At 40.2% G+C, this 15,368-nt stretch overlaps 2 non-coding genes across 2 annotated transcripts; both read left to right on the top strand.

Moving 5' to 3' along the window:
• Positions 1-5,084: 5,084 nt before the first annotated feature.
• On the top strand, positions 5,085-5,192 carry LOC130984111 (small nucleolar RNA R71). Its single transcript, XR_009088066.1, has one exon. It is a non-coding gene; the product is annotated as a small nucleolar RNA R71 (small nucleolar RNA).
• An 8,377-nt stretch (positions 5,193-13,569) lies between these two features.
• LOC130984110 (small nucleolar RNA R71) lies at positions 13,570-13,677 on the top strand. Its single transcript, XR_009088065.1, has one exon. It is a non-coding gene; the product is annotated as a small nucleolar RNA R71 (small nucleolar RNA).
• The last annotated feature ends 1,691 nt before the right edge of the window (positions 13,678-15,368 follow it).

Below are 15,368 nucleotides of genomic sequence, written 5' to 3'. Positions count from 1 at the left end.
TGTAGAGACCTTTTCTGGAGTTAAACGCCAGCTCTCATGCCAGTTTGGGCGTTTAACTCCAAATTTTATGCCAGTTCCGGCGTTTAACGCTGGAATTTCTGTAGGTGACTTTGAGCGCCGGTTTGGGCCATCAAATCTTGGGCAAAGTATGAACTATTATATATTGCTGGAAAGCCCAGGATGTCTACCTTCCAACGCCGTTGAGAGCGCGCCAATTGGGCTTCTGTAGCTCCAGAAAATCCGCTTCGAATGCAGGGAGGTCAGAATCCAACAGCATCTGCAGTCCTTTTTGGTCTCAGAATCAGATTTTTGCTCAGGTCCCTCAATTTCAGCCAGAAAATACCTGAAATCACAGAAAAACACACAAACTCATAGTAAAGTCCAGAAAAGTGAATTTTAATTAAAAACTAATAAAAATATACTAAAAACTAACTATATCATATCAAAAACATACTAAAACAATGCCAAAAAGTATACAAATTATCCGCTCATCACAACACCAAACTTAAATTGTTGCTTGTCCCCAAGCAACTGAAGATCAAATAAGATAAAAAGAAGAGAATATGCAATGAACTCCAAAAACATCTATGAAGATCAGTATTAATTAGATGAGCGGGGCTTTTACCTTTTTGCCTCTGAATAGTTTTGGCATCTCACTTTATCCCTTATAATTCAGAATGATTGGCTTCTTTAGGAACTTAGAATCTAGATAGTGTTAATGACTCTCTTAGTAAAGTATGATGATTCTTAAACATAGCTATTTATTGAGTCTTGGCTGTGGCCCAAAGCACTCTGTCTTCCAGTATTACCACCGGATACATACATGCCACAGACACATAATTGGGTGAACCTTTTCAGATTGTGACTCAGCTTTGCTAAAGTCCCCAATTAGAGGTGTCCAGGGTTCTTAAGCACACTCTTATTTGCCTTGGATCACAACTTTGTTTCTTTCTTTTTTTTTCTTTTTCTTTTTTTTTTTTCGAAAATTTTTTTTTTTCGGTTTTTTTTTTTTTTTTGAAATGCTTTTTCTTGCTTCAAGAATAATTTTATTGATTTTTCAGATCCTCAGTAACATGTCTCCTTTTTCATCATTCTTTCAAGAGCCAACATTCATGAACCACAAATTCAAAAGACATATGCACTGTTTAAGCATACATTCAGAGAACAAAAATATTGCCACCACATCAAAATAATTAAACTATTATAAAATTCAAAATTCATGCAATTCTTTCTTTTATCAATTAGGCACGTTTTTAATGAAGAAAGGTGATGGATTCATAGGACATTCATAACTTTAAGGCATAGACACTAAGACACTAATGATCATAAGACACAAACATGGATAAACATAAGCATAAAAATCGAAAAACAGAAGAACAGTAACAAGGAAATCAAAGAACGGGTCCACCTTAGTGATGGCGGCTCTTTCTTGCTCTTGAAGATCCTATGGAGTGCTTGAGCTCCTCAATGTCTCTTCCTTGTCTTTGTTGCTCCTCCCTCATGATTCTTTGATCTTCTCTAATTTCATGAAGGATGATGGAGTGTTCTTGATGCTCCACCCTCAGTTGTCCCATGTTGGAACTTAGTTCTCCTAGGGAGGTGTTTAGTTGCTCCCAATAGTTTTGTGGAGGAAAATTCATCTCTTGAGGAATCTCAGGGATCTCATGATGAGTGAGATCTCTTGTGTACTCCATCCTTTTCTTGGTGATGGGCTTGTCCTCATCAATGGGAATGTCTCCCTCTATGTCAACTCCAACTGAATAACAGAGGTGACAAATGAGATGAGGAAAGGCTAACCTTGCCAAGGTGGAGGTCTTGTCCGCCACCTTATAGAGTTCTTGGGCTATAACCTCATGAACCTCTATTTCTTCTCCAATCATGATACTATGGATCATGATGGCCCGGTCTATGGTAACTTCGGACCGGTTGCTAGTGGGGATGATTGAGCGTTGTATGAACTCTAACCATCCTCTAGCCACGGGCTTGAGGTCATGCTTTCTCAATTGAACCGGCTTTCCTCTTGAATCTTGCTTCCATTGTGCGCCCTCTTCACATATGACTGTGAGGACTTGGTCCAACCTTTGATCAAAGTTGACCCTTCTAGTGTAAGGATGCTCATCTCCTTGCATCATAGGCAAGTTGAACGCCACCCTCACACTCTCCGGACTAAAATCCAAGTATTTCCCCCGAACCATAGTGAGATAATTCTTTGGATTCGGGTTCACACTTTGGTCATGGTTCTTTGTGATCCATGCATTGGCATAGAACTCTTGAACCATCAAGATTCCGACTTGTTGAATGGGGTTGGTAAGTACTTCCCAACCTCTTCTTCGGATCTCATGGCGGATCTCCGGATATTCACCCTTTTTGAGTGAAAAGGGGACTTCGGGGATCACCTTCTTCAAAGCCACAACTTCATAGAAGTGGTCTTGATGCACCTTTGAGAGGAATCTATCCATCTCCCATGACTCGGAGGTGGAAGCCTTTGCCTTCCCTTTCCTCTTTCTAGAGGTTTCTCCGGCCTTTGGTGCCATAAGGTTATGAAAAAGCAATGCTTTTACCACACCAAACTTAAAATGTTTGCTCGTCCTCGAGCAAAAGAAGAAAGAAGAGAGTAGAAGAAGAAGAAATGAGGAAGAGGGAGATGGAAGTGTGTTCGGCCAAGAAGGGTAAGAAAGGGTGTTTAGGTTGTGTGAAAATGAAGAGTTGAAGAAGGGTATTTATAGGAGAGAGGGGGTAAAGGTTCGGCCATGAGGGGTGGGTTTGGGAGGGAAAGTGGTTTGAATTTGAAGGGTGAGGTTGGTGGGGTTTTATGAAGGATGGATGTGAGTGGTGAAGAGAAAGATGGGATTTGATAGGTGAGGGGTTTTTGGGGAAGAGGTGTTGAGGTGATTGGTGAATGGGGGAAGAAGAGAGAGAGTGATGGTAGGGTCCTGTGGGGTCCACAGATCCTGTAGTGTCAAGGAAAAGTCATCCCTGCACCAAATGTTGCTCAAAATCACGTTTTGAGTAATTTCTGGCGTTAAACGCCGGGCTGGTGCCCATTCCTGGCATTTAACGCCAGGTTCTTGCCCTTTACTGGCGTTTAACGCCAGTCTGGTGCCCCTTTCTGGCGTTAAATGCCCAGAATGGTGCCAGACTGGGCGTTAAACGCCCAACAGCTAGCATTACTGGCGTTTGAACGCCAGTTTCTTCTCCTCCAGGGTGTGCTGTTTTTCTTCCTGTTTTTCATTCTGTTTTTGCTTTTTTCATTGTTTTTGTGACTTCTTATGATCATCAACCTACAAAAAAGATAAAATAACAAAAGAAAATAATTAATTATAAAACATTGGGTTGCCTCCCAACAAGCGCTTCTTTAATGTCATTAGCTTGATAGAGGACTCTCATGGAGCCTCAGGAATGCTCAGAACCATGTGGGAACCTCTCAACACCAAACTTAGAGTTTGAATGTGGGGGTTCAACACCAAACTTAGAGTTTGGTTGTAGCCTCCCAACACCAAACTTATAGTTTGACTGTGGGGGCTCTGTTTGGCTCTGTTTTGAGAGAAGCTCTTCATGCTTCCTCTCCATGATGATAGAGGGATGTCCTTGGGCCTTAAACACCAAGAACTCTTCATTCACTTGAATGATTAACTCTCCTCTATCAACATCAATCACAGCCTTTGCTGTGGCTAGGAAGGGTCTGCCAAGGATGATGGATTCATCCATGCACTTCCCAGTCTCTAGGACTATGAAGTCAGTAGGGATGTAATGGTCTTCAATCTTTACCAAAACATTCTCTACAAGTCCATGAGCTTGTTTTCTTGAATTGTCTGCCATCTCCAATGAGATTCTTGCAGATTGCACCTCAAAGATCCCTAATTTCTCCATTACAGAGAGGGGCATGAGGTTCACACTTGACCCTAAGTCACACAAGGCCTTCTTGAAGGTCATGGTGCCTATGGTACAAGGTATAGAAAACTTCCCAGGATCCTGCCTCTTTTGAGGCAGTTTCTGCCTAGACAAGTCATCCAGTTCTTTGGTGAGCAAAGGTGGTTCATCCTCCCAAGTCTCATTTCCAAATAACTTGTCATTCAGTTTCATGATTGCTCCAAGGTATTTAGCAACTTGCTCTTCAGTGACATACTCATCCTCTTCAGAGGAAGAATACTCATCAGAGCTCATGAATGGCAGAAGTAAGTCCAATGGAATCTCTATGGTCTCATTTTGAGCCTCAGATTCCCAAGGTTCCTCATAGAGGAACTCAGAGGAGAGTGGTGTACGCCCACTGAGGTCTTCCTCAGTGGCGTCCACCTCCTCTCTTTCCTCCCAGAATTCGGCCATGTTAATGGCTTTGCACTCTCCTTTTGGATTTTCTTCTGTATTACTTGGGAGAGTACTAGGAGGGAGTTCAGTAACTTTCTTGCTCAGCTGACCCACTTGTCCTTCCAAATTTCTGATGGAGGACCTTGTTTCATTCATGAAACTTTGGGTGGTCTTTATTAGATCAGAGACCATTGTTGCTAAGTCAGAAGTATTCTGCTTAGAACTCTCTGTCTGTTGCTGAGAAGATGATGGAAAAAAGGCTTGCTATTGCTAAACCTGTTTCTTCCACCATTATTGTTATTGAAACCTTGTTGAGGTCTCTCTTGATTCTTCCATGAGAAATTGGGGTGATTTCTCCATGAAGAATTGTAGGTGTTTCCATAGGGTTCTCCTAGGTAATTCACCTCTTCCATGGAAGGGTTCTCAGGATCATAAGCTTCTTCCTCAGATGAAGCATCCTTAGTACTGTTTGGTGCATTTTGCATACCAGACAGACTTTGAGAAATCAAATTGACTTGTTGAGTCAATATCTTGTTCTGAGCCAATATGGCATTCAGAGTGTCAATCTCAAGAACTCCTTTCTTCTGATTAGTCCCATTGTTCACAGGATTCCTTTCAGAAGTGTACATGAATTGGTTATTTGCAACCATTTCAATCAATTCTTGAGCTTCTGCAGGCGTCTTCTTCAGATGAAGAGATCCTCCAGCAGAGCTATCCAAGGACATCTTGGATAGTTCAGAGAGACCATCATAGAAAATACCTATGATGCTCCATTCAGAAAGCATGTCTGAAGGACATCTTCTGATTAATTGTTTGTATCTTTCCCAAGCTTCATAGAGGGATTCTCCATCCTTCTGTCTGAAGGTTTGGACTTCCACTCTAAGCTTACTCCATCTTTGTGGTGGAAAGAACTTTGCCAAGAAGGCATTGACTAGCTTTTCCCAAGAGTCCAGGCTTTCTTTAGGTTGAGAATCCAACCATATTCTAGCTCTGTCTCTTACAGCAAAAGGGAATAGCATCAGTCTATAGACCTCAGGGTTAACCCCATTAGTCTTGACTGTGTCACAGATTTGCAAGAATTCAGCTAAGAACTGATGAGGATCTTCCATTGGAAGTCCATGGAACTTGCAATTCTGTTGCATTAGAGAAACTAATTGAGGCTTAAGCTCAAAGTTGTTTGCTCCAATGGCAGGGATAGAGATGCTTCTCCCATAGAAATCAGGAGTAGGTGCAGTAAAGTCACCCAGCACCTTCCTTGCATTGTTGGCATTATTGTTGTTTTCGGCTGCCATGTTTTCTTCTTCCTTGAAGAATCCGGTCAGGTCCTCTAAAGAGAGTTGTGCCTTGGCTTCTCTTAGCTTTCTCTTCAAGGTCCTCTCAGGTTCAGGGTCAGCTTCAACAAGAATGCCTTTGTCTCTGCTCTGCTCATATGAAAGAGAAGAGAAAAAAGAAAATGTGGAATCCTCTATGTCACAGTATAGAGATTCCTTGAAGTGTCAGAGGAAAAGAGAAATAGTAAGAAGAAGGAGAAGGAGAATTCGAACTTTAATTAGGTAAGGTTCGAATTGTGCATTTAGAAGGAGTGGTACTCCATAAATAGAAGGATGTGGGAAGGAGGGAAGAGAATTTTCGAAAATTCAATCAAAAGATTTTGAAAACATTTTGAAAATTTGATTGATAGTTTTCGAAAATTGAAAGTGGAAGAGAAATCAAGTGATTTTTGAAAAAGATTTTGAAATTAGAAATTGAAAAGATTTGATTGAAAACTAATTTGAAAAAGATGTGATTAAAAGGATTTGATTGAAGAGTTATGGTTTTAAAAGATGTGATTGAGAAGATATGATTTGAAAACAATTTTTAAAAGATATGATTTGAAAACAATTTAAAAAGATATGATTTTAAAAATAAATTGATGACTTGCCTAACAAGAAAAGATATGATTCAAGCATAAAACCTTCCTTAATAGAAAAGGCAAAAAATGTTCAATCAAATCATTAATTGTTAGTAAGTATCTTTGAAAAAGGAAAGAAATTGATTTTGAAAACATTTGATTGAAAAGATATGATTTGAAAAAGATTTGGTTTTGAAAAACTTTGAAAACTTGAAAAAAAAATTGATTTGAAAACAAAATCTTCCCCCTAGCACCATCCTGGCGTTAAACGCCCAGAATGGTATACATTCTGGCGTTTAACGCCCAAAATGCTACCTCTTTGGGCGTTAAACGCCCAACCAGGTGCCCTGGCTGGCGTTTAAACGCCAGTCTGCCTTCTTCACTGGGCATTTTGAATGCTCAGCTTTTTCTGTATAATTCCTCTGCAGTGTGTTCTGAATCTTCAATCCCTTGTATCATTGACTTGAAAAGACACAAATTAAAAATTTTTGGATTTTAATAATTAAAATGCAACAAGAATCAAATAACAATGCATACAAGACACCAAACTTAGTAGTTTGTGTACTACTGACACTAATGAACTGCAAATGCATATGAGACACACAAATACTCAAGTCAATAGAATTCAAAGATTAGAACACAAAATATATGCATGGATTCGAAAAATGTAACAAAAACATGCGTTTGACACCAAACTTAAGATGAGACTCTAGACTCAAACAAGGAATTTTTGGATTTTATGATTTTGTAAAATTTTTTAATTTTTTTGTGTTTTTCGAAAATTAAGTGGAAAAAGAATCAAAATTCTTAATGAGAATTCCAGGAATCAGTGCAATGCTAGTCTAAGACTCCGGTCCAGGAATTAGACATGGCTTCACAGCCAGCCAAGCTTCCAAAGAAAGCTTCGGTCCAAAACACTAGACATGACCAAAGGTCAGCCAAGCCTTAGCAAATCACTGCTCCAAAAGCAAGATTGGTACGAAATCAACAAGCTCTTGTGGTGATAAGTTGAAACCTCGGTCCAATCAGATTAGACATGGCTTCTCAGCCAGCCAGATTTCAACAAATCATCATGAAACTCTAGAATTAATCTTCAAGAATTTCGAAAAAAATACCTAATCTAAGCAACAAGATGAACCGTCAGTTATCCAGCCTGAACAATCCCGGGCAATAACACCAAAAATTTGATGTTGTTGCCGGATCTTGGCACTGATGTTACCAAAAGCTTGCTCAAAACATGAACAATCCCCGACAACGGCGCCAAAAACTTGGTCGGGCGAAATTGTGAACTATACTTTTTCACAACTCTCATAATCCCTGGTACTGGCTCCAAAAACTTGGTGCGCTTAATACCATGGCATTACACAACTTCGCACAACTAACCAGCAAGTGCACTGGGTCGTCCAAGTAATAAACCTTACGTGAGTAAGGGTCGATCCCACGGAGATTGTTAGTATTGAAGCAAGCTATGGTCATCTTGTAAATCTTAGTCAGGCAAACTCAGATATATATGGTGATGAACGAAAATAACATAGAAGATAAAGATAGTGATACTTATGTAATTCATTGGTAGGAACTTCAGATAAGCGCATGAAGATGCCTTCCCTTCCGTCTCTCTGCTTTCCTACTGTCTTCATCCAACCCTTCTTACTCCTTTCCATGGCAAGCTCGTATAGGGTCTCACTGTTGTCAGCAGCTACCTCCCATCCTTGCAGTGAAAGCTAATGCTCAATACTCTGTCACAGTACGGCCAATCACCGGTTCGGTTCCCTCCCCTACCGGAATAGAATAACTCTTTTGCGTCTGTCACTAACGCCCAGTAGGTTACAGGTTTGAAGCACGTCACAGTCATTCAATCATTGAATCCTACTCAGAATACCACAGACAAGGTTAGACCTTCCGGATTCTCTTGAATGCTGCCATCAGTTCTTGCCTATACCACGAAGACTCTGATCTCACGGAATTTGAATGAAAGAACAATAGTAATTGCATTAATACTCGAGGTACAGCAGAGCTCCACACCTTAATCTATGGTGTGTAGAAACTCCACCGTTGAAAATACATAAGCATAAGGTCTAGGCATGGCCGAATGGCCAGCCTCCCAATGATCTAAGAACTAAAATGTCCAAAGATGATCTAGAGATCTAAAAGTGATCAAAAGATTTCTATACAATAGTAAAAGGTCCTACTTATAAGAAACTAGTAGCCTAAGGTGTACAGAAATGAGTAAATGACATAAAAATCCACTTCCGGGCCCACTTGGTGTGTGCTTGGGCTGAGCAATGAAGGAATTTCGTGTAGAGACCTTTTCTGGAGTTAAACGCCAGCTCTCATGCCAGTTTGGGCGTTTAACTCCAAATTTTATGCCAGTTCCGGCGTTTAACGCTGGAATTTCTGTAGGTGACTTTGAGCGCCGGTTTGGGCCATCAAATCTTGGGCAAAGTATGAACTATTATATATTGCTGGAAAGCCCAGGATGTCTACCTTCCAACGCCGTTGAGAGCGCGCCAATTGGGCTTCTGTAGCTCCAGAAAATCCGCTTCGAATGCAGGAGGTCAGAATCCAACAGCATCTGCAGTCCTTTTTGGTCTCAGAATCAGATTTTTGCTCAGGTCCCTCAATTTCAGCCAGAAAATACCTGAAATCACAGAAAAACACACAAACTCATAGTAAAGTCCAGAAAAGTGAATTTTAATTAAAAACTAATAAAAATATACTAAAAACTAACTATATCATATCAAAAACATACTAAAAACAATGCCAAAAAGTATACAAATTATCCGCTCATCACAACACCAAACTTAAATTGTTGCTTGTCCCCAAGCAACTGAAGATCAAATAAGATAAAAAGAAGAGAATATGCAATGAACTCCAAAAACATCTATGAAGATCAGTATTAATTAGATGAGCGGGGCTTTTACCTTTTTGCCTCTGAATAGTTTTGGCATCTCACTTTATCCCTTATAATTCAGAATGATTGGCTTCTTTAGGAACTTAGAATCTAGATAGTGTTAATGACTCTCTTAGTAAAGTATGATGATTCTTAAACATAGCTATTTATTGAGTCTTGGCTGTGGCCCAAAGCACTCTGTCTTCCAGTATTACCACCGGATACATACATGCCACAGACACATAATTGGGTGAACCTTTTCAGATTGTGACTCAGCTTTGCTAAAGTCCCCAATTAGAGGTGTCCAGGGTTCTTAAGCACACTCTTATTTGCCTTGGATCACAACTTTGTTTCTTTCTTTTTTTTCTTTTCTTTTTTTTTTTTCGAAATTTTTTTTTCGGTTTTTTTTTTTTTTTTAAATGCTTTTTCTTGCTTCAAGAATAATTTTATTGATTTTTCAGATCCTCAGTAACATGTCTCCTTTTTCATCATTCTTTCAAGAGCCAACATTCATGAACCACAAATTCAAAAGACATATGCACTGTTTAAGCATACATTCAGAGAACAAAAATATTGCCACCACATCAAAATAATTAAACTATTATAAAATTCAAAATTCATGCAATTCTTTCTTTTATCAATTAGGCACGTTTTTAATGAAGAAAGGTGATGGATTCATAGGACATTCATAACTTTAAGGCATAGACACTAAGACACTAATGATCATAAGACACAAACATGGATAAACATAAGCATAAAAATCGAAAAACAGAAGAACAGTAACAAGGAAATCAAAGAACGGGTCCACCTTAGTGATGGCGGCTCTTTCTTGCTCTTGAAGATCCTATGGAGTGCTTGAGCTCCTCAATGTCTCTTCCTTGTCTTTGTTGCTCCTCCCTCATGATTCTTTGATCTTCTCTAATTTCATGAAGGATGATGGAGTGTTCTTGATGCTCCACCCTCAGTTGTCCCATGTTGGAACTTAGTTCTCCTAGGGAGGTGTTTAGTTGCTCCCAATAGTTTTGTGGAGGAAAATTCATCTCTTGAGGAATCTCAGGGATCTCATGATGAGTGAGATCTCTTGTGTACTCCATCCTTTTCTTGGTGATGGGCTTGTCCTCATCAATGGGAATGTCTCCCTCTATGTCAACTCCAACTGAATAACAGAGGTGACAAATGAGATGAGGAAAGGCTAACCTTGCCAAGGTGGAGGTCTTGTCCGCCACCTTATAGAGTTCTTGGGCTATAACCTCATGAACCTCTATTTCTTCTCCAATCATGATACTATGGATCATGATGGCCCGGTCTATGGTAACTTCGGACCGGTTGCTAGTGGGGATGATTGAGCGTTGTATGAACTCTAACCATCCTCTAGCCACGGGCTTGAGGTCATGCTTTCTCAATTGAACCGGCTTTCCTCTTGAATCTTGCTTCCATTGTGCGCCCTCTTCACATATGACTGTGAGGACTTGGTCCAACCTTTGATCAAAGTTGACCCTTCTAGTGTAAGGATGCTCATCTCCTTGCATCATAGGCAAGTTGAACGCCACCCTCACACTCTCCGGACTAAAATCCAAGTATTTCCCCCGAACCATAGTGAGATAATTCTTTGGATTCGGGTTCACACTTTGGTCATGGTTCTTTGTGATCCATGCATTGGCATAGAACTCTTGAACCATCAAGATTCCGACTTGTTGAATGGGGTTGGTAAGTACTTCCCAACCTCTTCTTCGGATCTCATGGCGGATCTCCGGATATTCACCCTTTTTGAGTGAAAAGGGGACTTCGGGGATCACCTTCTTCAAAGCCACAACTTCATAGAAGTGGTCTTGATGCACCTTTGAGAGGAATCTATCCATCTCCCATGACTCGGAGGTGGAAGCCTTTGCCTTCCCTTTCCTCTTTCTAGAGGTTTCTCCGGCCTTTGGTGCCATAATGGTTATGAAAAAGCAATGCTTTTACCACACCAAACTTAAAATGTTTGCTCGTCCTCGAGCAAAAGAAGAAAGAAGAGAGTAGAAGAAGAAGAAATGAGGAAGAGGGAGATGGAAGTGTGTTCGGCCAAGAAGGGTAAGAAAGGGTGTTTAGGTTGTGTGAAAATGAAGAGTTGAAGAAGGGTATTTATAGGAGAGAGGGGGTAAAGGTTCGGCCATGAGGGGTGGGTTTGGGAGGGAAAGTGGTTTGAATTTGAAGGGTGAGGTTGGTGGGGTTTTATGAAGGATGGATGTGAGTGGTGAAGAGAAAGATGGGATTTGATAGGTGAGGGGTTTTTGGGGAAGAGGTGTTGAGGTGATTGGTGAATGGGGGAAGAAGAGAGAGAGTGATGGTAGGGTCCTGTGGGGTCCACAGATCCTGTAGTGTCAAGGAAAAGTCATCCCTGCACCAAATGTTGCTCAAAATCACGTTTTGAGTAATTTCTGGCGTTAAACGCCGGGCTGGTGCCCATTCCTGGCATTTAACGCCAGGTTCTTGCCCTTTACTGGCGTTTAACGCCAGTCTGGTGCCCCTTTCTGGCGTTAAATGCCCAGAATGGTGCCAGACTGGGCGTTAAACGCCCAACAGCTAGCATTACTGGCGTTTGAACGCCAGTTTCTTCTCCTCCAGGGTGTGCTGTTTTTCTTCCTGTTTTTCATTCTGTTTTTGCTTTTTTCATTGTTTTTGTGACTTCTTATGATCATCAACCTACAAAAAAGATAAAATAACAAAAGAAAATAATTAATTATAAAACATTGGGTTGCCTCCCAACAAGCGCTTCTTTAATGTCATTAGCTTGATAGAGGACTCTCATGGAGCCTCAGGAATGCTCAGAACCATGTGGGAACCTCTCAACACCAAACTTAGAGTTTGAATGTGGGGGTTCAACACCAAACTTAGAGTTTGGTTGTAGCCTCCCAACACCAAACTTATAGTTTGACTGTGGGGGCTCTGTTTGGCTCTGTTTGAGAGAAGCTCTTCATGCTTCCTCTCCATGATGATAGAGGGATGTCCTTGGGCCTTAAACACCAAGAACTCTTCATTCACTTGAATGATTAACTCTCCTCTATCAACATCAATCACAGCCTTTGCTGTGGCTAGGAAGGGTCTGCCAAGGATGATGGATTCATCCATGCACTTCCCAGTCTCTAGGACTATGAAGTCAGTAGGGATGTAATGGTCTTCAATCTTTACCAAAACATTCTCTACAAGTCCATGAGCTTGTTTTCTTGAATTGTCTGCCATCTCCAATGAGATTCTTGCAGATTGCACCTCAAAGATCCCTAATTTCTCCATTACAGAGAGGGGCATGAGGTTCACACTTGACCCTAAGTCACACAAGGCCTTCTTGAAGGTCATGGTGCCTATGGTACAAGGTATAGAAAACTTCCCAGGATCCTGCCTCTTTTGAGGCAGTTTCTGCCTAGACAAGTCATCCAGTTCTTTGGTGAGCAAAGGTGGTTCATCCTCCCAAGTCTCATTTCCAAATAACTTGTCATTCAGTTTCATGATTGCTCCAAGGTATTTAGCAACTTGCTCTTCAGTGACATACTCATCCTCTTCAGAGGAAGAATACTCATCAGAGCTCATGAATGGCAGAAGTAAGTCCAATGGAATCTCTATGGTCTCATTTTGAGCCTCAGATTCCCAAGGTTCCTCATAGAGGAACTCAGAGGAGAGTGGTGTACGCCCACTGAGGTCTTCCTCAGTGGCGTCCACCTCCTCTCTTTCCTCCCAGAATTCGGCCATGTTAATGGCTTTGCACTCTCCTTTTGGATTTTCTTCTGTATTACTTGGGAGAGTACTAGGAGGGAGTTCAGTAACTTTCTTGCTCAGCTGACCCACTTGTCCTTCCAAATTTCTGATGGAGGACCTTGTTTCATTCATGAAACTTTGGGTGGTCTTTATTAGATCAGAGACCATTGTTGCTAAGTCAGAAGTATTCTGCTTAGAACTCTCTGTCTGTTGCTGAGAAGATGATGGAAAAAGGCTTGCTATTGCTAAACCTGTTTCTTCCACCATTATTGTTATTGAAACCTTGTTGAGGTCTCTCTTGATTCTTCCATGAGAAATTGGGGTGATTTCTCCATGAAGAATTGTAGGTGTTTCCATAGGGTTCTCCTAGGTAATTCACCTCTTCCATGGAAGGGTTCTCAGGATCATAAGCTTCTTCCTCAGATGAAGCATCCTTAGTACTGTTTGGTGCATTTTGCATACCAGACAGACTTTGAGAAATCAAATTGACTTGTTGAGTCAATATCTTGTTCTGAGCCAATATGGCATTCAGAGTGTCAATCTCAAGAACTCCTTTCTTCTGATTAGTCCCATTGTTCACAGGATTCCTTTCAGAAGTGTACATGAATTGGTTATTTGCAACCATTTCAATCAATTCTTGAGCTTCTGCAGGCGTCTTCTTCAGATGAAGAGATCCTCCAGCAGAGCTATCCAAGGACATCTTGGATAGTTCAGAGAGACCATCATAGAAAATACCTATGATGCTCCATTCAGAAAGCATGTCTGAAGGACATCTTCTGATTAATTGTTTGTATCTTTCCCAAGCTTCATAGAGGGATTCTCCATCCTTCTGTCTGAAGGTTTGGACTTCCACTCTAAGCTTACTCCATCTTTGTGGTGGAAAGAACTTTGCCAAGAAGGCATTGACTAGCTTTTCCCAAGAGTCCAGGCTTTCTTTAGGTTGAGAATCCAACCATATTCTAGCTCTGTCTCTTACAGCAAAAGGGAATAGCATCAGTCTATAGACCTCAGGGTTAACCCCATTAGTCTTGACTGTGTCACAGATTTGCAAGAATTCAGCTAAGAACTGATGAGGATCTTCCATTGGAAGTCCATGGAACTTGCAATTCTGTTGCATTAGAGAAACTAATTGAGGCTTAAGCTCAAAGTTGTTTGCTCCAATGGCAGGGATAGAGATGCTTCTCCCATAGAAATCAGGAGTAGGTGCAGTAAAGTCACCCAGCACCTTCCTTGCATTGTTGGCATTATTGTTGTTTTCGGCTGCCATGTTTTCTTCTTCCTTGAAGAATCCGGTCAGGTCCTCTAAAGAGAGTTGTGCCTTGGCTTCTCTTAGCTTTCTCTTCAAGGTCCTCTCAGGTTCAGGGTCAGCTTCAACAAGAATGCCTTTGTCTCTGCTCCTGCTCATATGAAAGAGAAGAGAAAAAAGAAAATGTGGAATCCTCTATGTCACAGTATAGAGATTCCTTGAAGTGTCAGAGGAAAAGAGAAATAGTAAGAAGAAGGAGAAGGAGAATTCGAACTTTAATTAGGTAAGGTTCGAATTGTGCATTTAGAAGGAGTGGTACTCCATAAATAGAAGGATGTGGGAAGGAGGGAAGAGAATTTTCGAAAATTCAATCAAAAGATTTTGAAAACATTTTGAAAATTTGATTGATAGTTTTCGAAAATTGAAAGTGGAAGAGAAATCAAGTGATTTTTGAAAAAGATTTTGAAATTAGAAATTGAAAAGATTTGATTGAAAACTAATTTGAAAAAGATGTGATTAAAAGGATTTGATTGAAGAGTTATGGTTTTAAAAAGATGTGATTGAGAAGATATGATTTGAAAACAATTTTTAAAAGATATGATTTGAAAACAATTTAAAAAGATATGATTTTAAAAATAAATTGATGACTTGCCTAACAAGAAAAGATATGATTCAAGCATAAAACCTTCCTTAATAGAAAAGGCAAAAAATGTTCAATCAAATCATTAATTGTTAGTAAGTATCTTTGAAAAAGGAAAGAAATTGATTTTGAAAACATTTGATTGAAAAGATATGATTTGAAAAAGATTTGGTTTTGAAAAACTTTGAAAACTTGAAAAAAAAATTGATTTGAAAACAAAATCTTCCCCCTAGCACCATCCTGGCGTTAAACGCCCAGAATGGTATACATTCTGGCGTTTAACGCCCAAAATGCTACCTCTTTGGGCGTTAAACGCCCAACCAGGTGCCCTGGCTGGCGTTTAAACGCCAGTCTGCCTTCTTCACTGGGCATTTTTGAATGCTCAGCTTTTTCTGTATAATTCCTCTGCAGTGTGTTCTGAATCTTCAATCCCTTGTATCATTGACTTGAAAAGACACAAATTAAAAATATTTTTGGATTTTTAATAATTAAAATGCAACAAGAATCAAATAACAATGCATACAAGACACCAAACTTAGTAGTTTGTGTACTACTGACACTAATGAACTGCAAATGCATATGAGACACACAAAATACTCAAGTCAATAGAATTCAAAGATTAGAACACAAAATATATGCATGGATTCGAAAAATGTAACAAAAACAT

The sequence above is a fragment of the Arachis stenosperma genome, chromosome 5, assembly GCF_014773155.1.
Source record: "Arachis stenosperma cultivar V10309 chromosome 5, arast.V10309.gnm1.PFL2, whole genome shotgun sequence".
In the NCBI taxonomy this organism is placed as follows: domain Eukaryota; kingdom Viridiplantae; phylum Streptophyta; class Magnoliopsida; order Fabales; family Fabaceae; genus Arachis; species Arachis stenosperma.
This window is presented reverse-complemented; position numbering and strand designations above follow the sequence as displayed.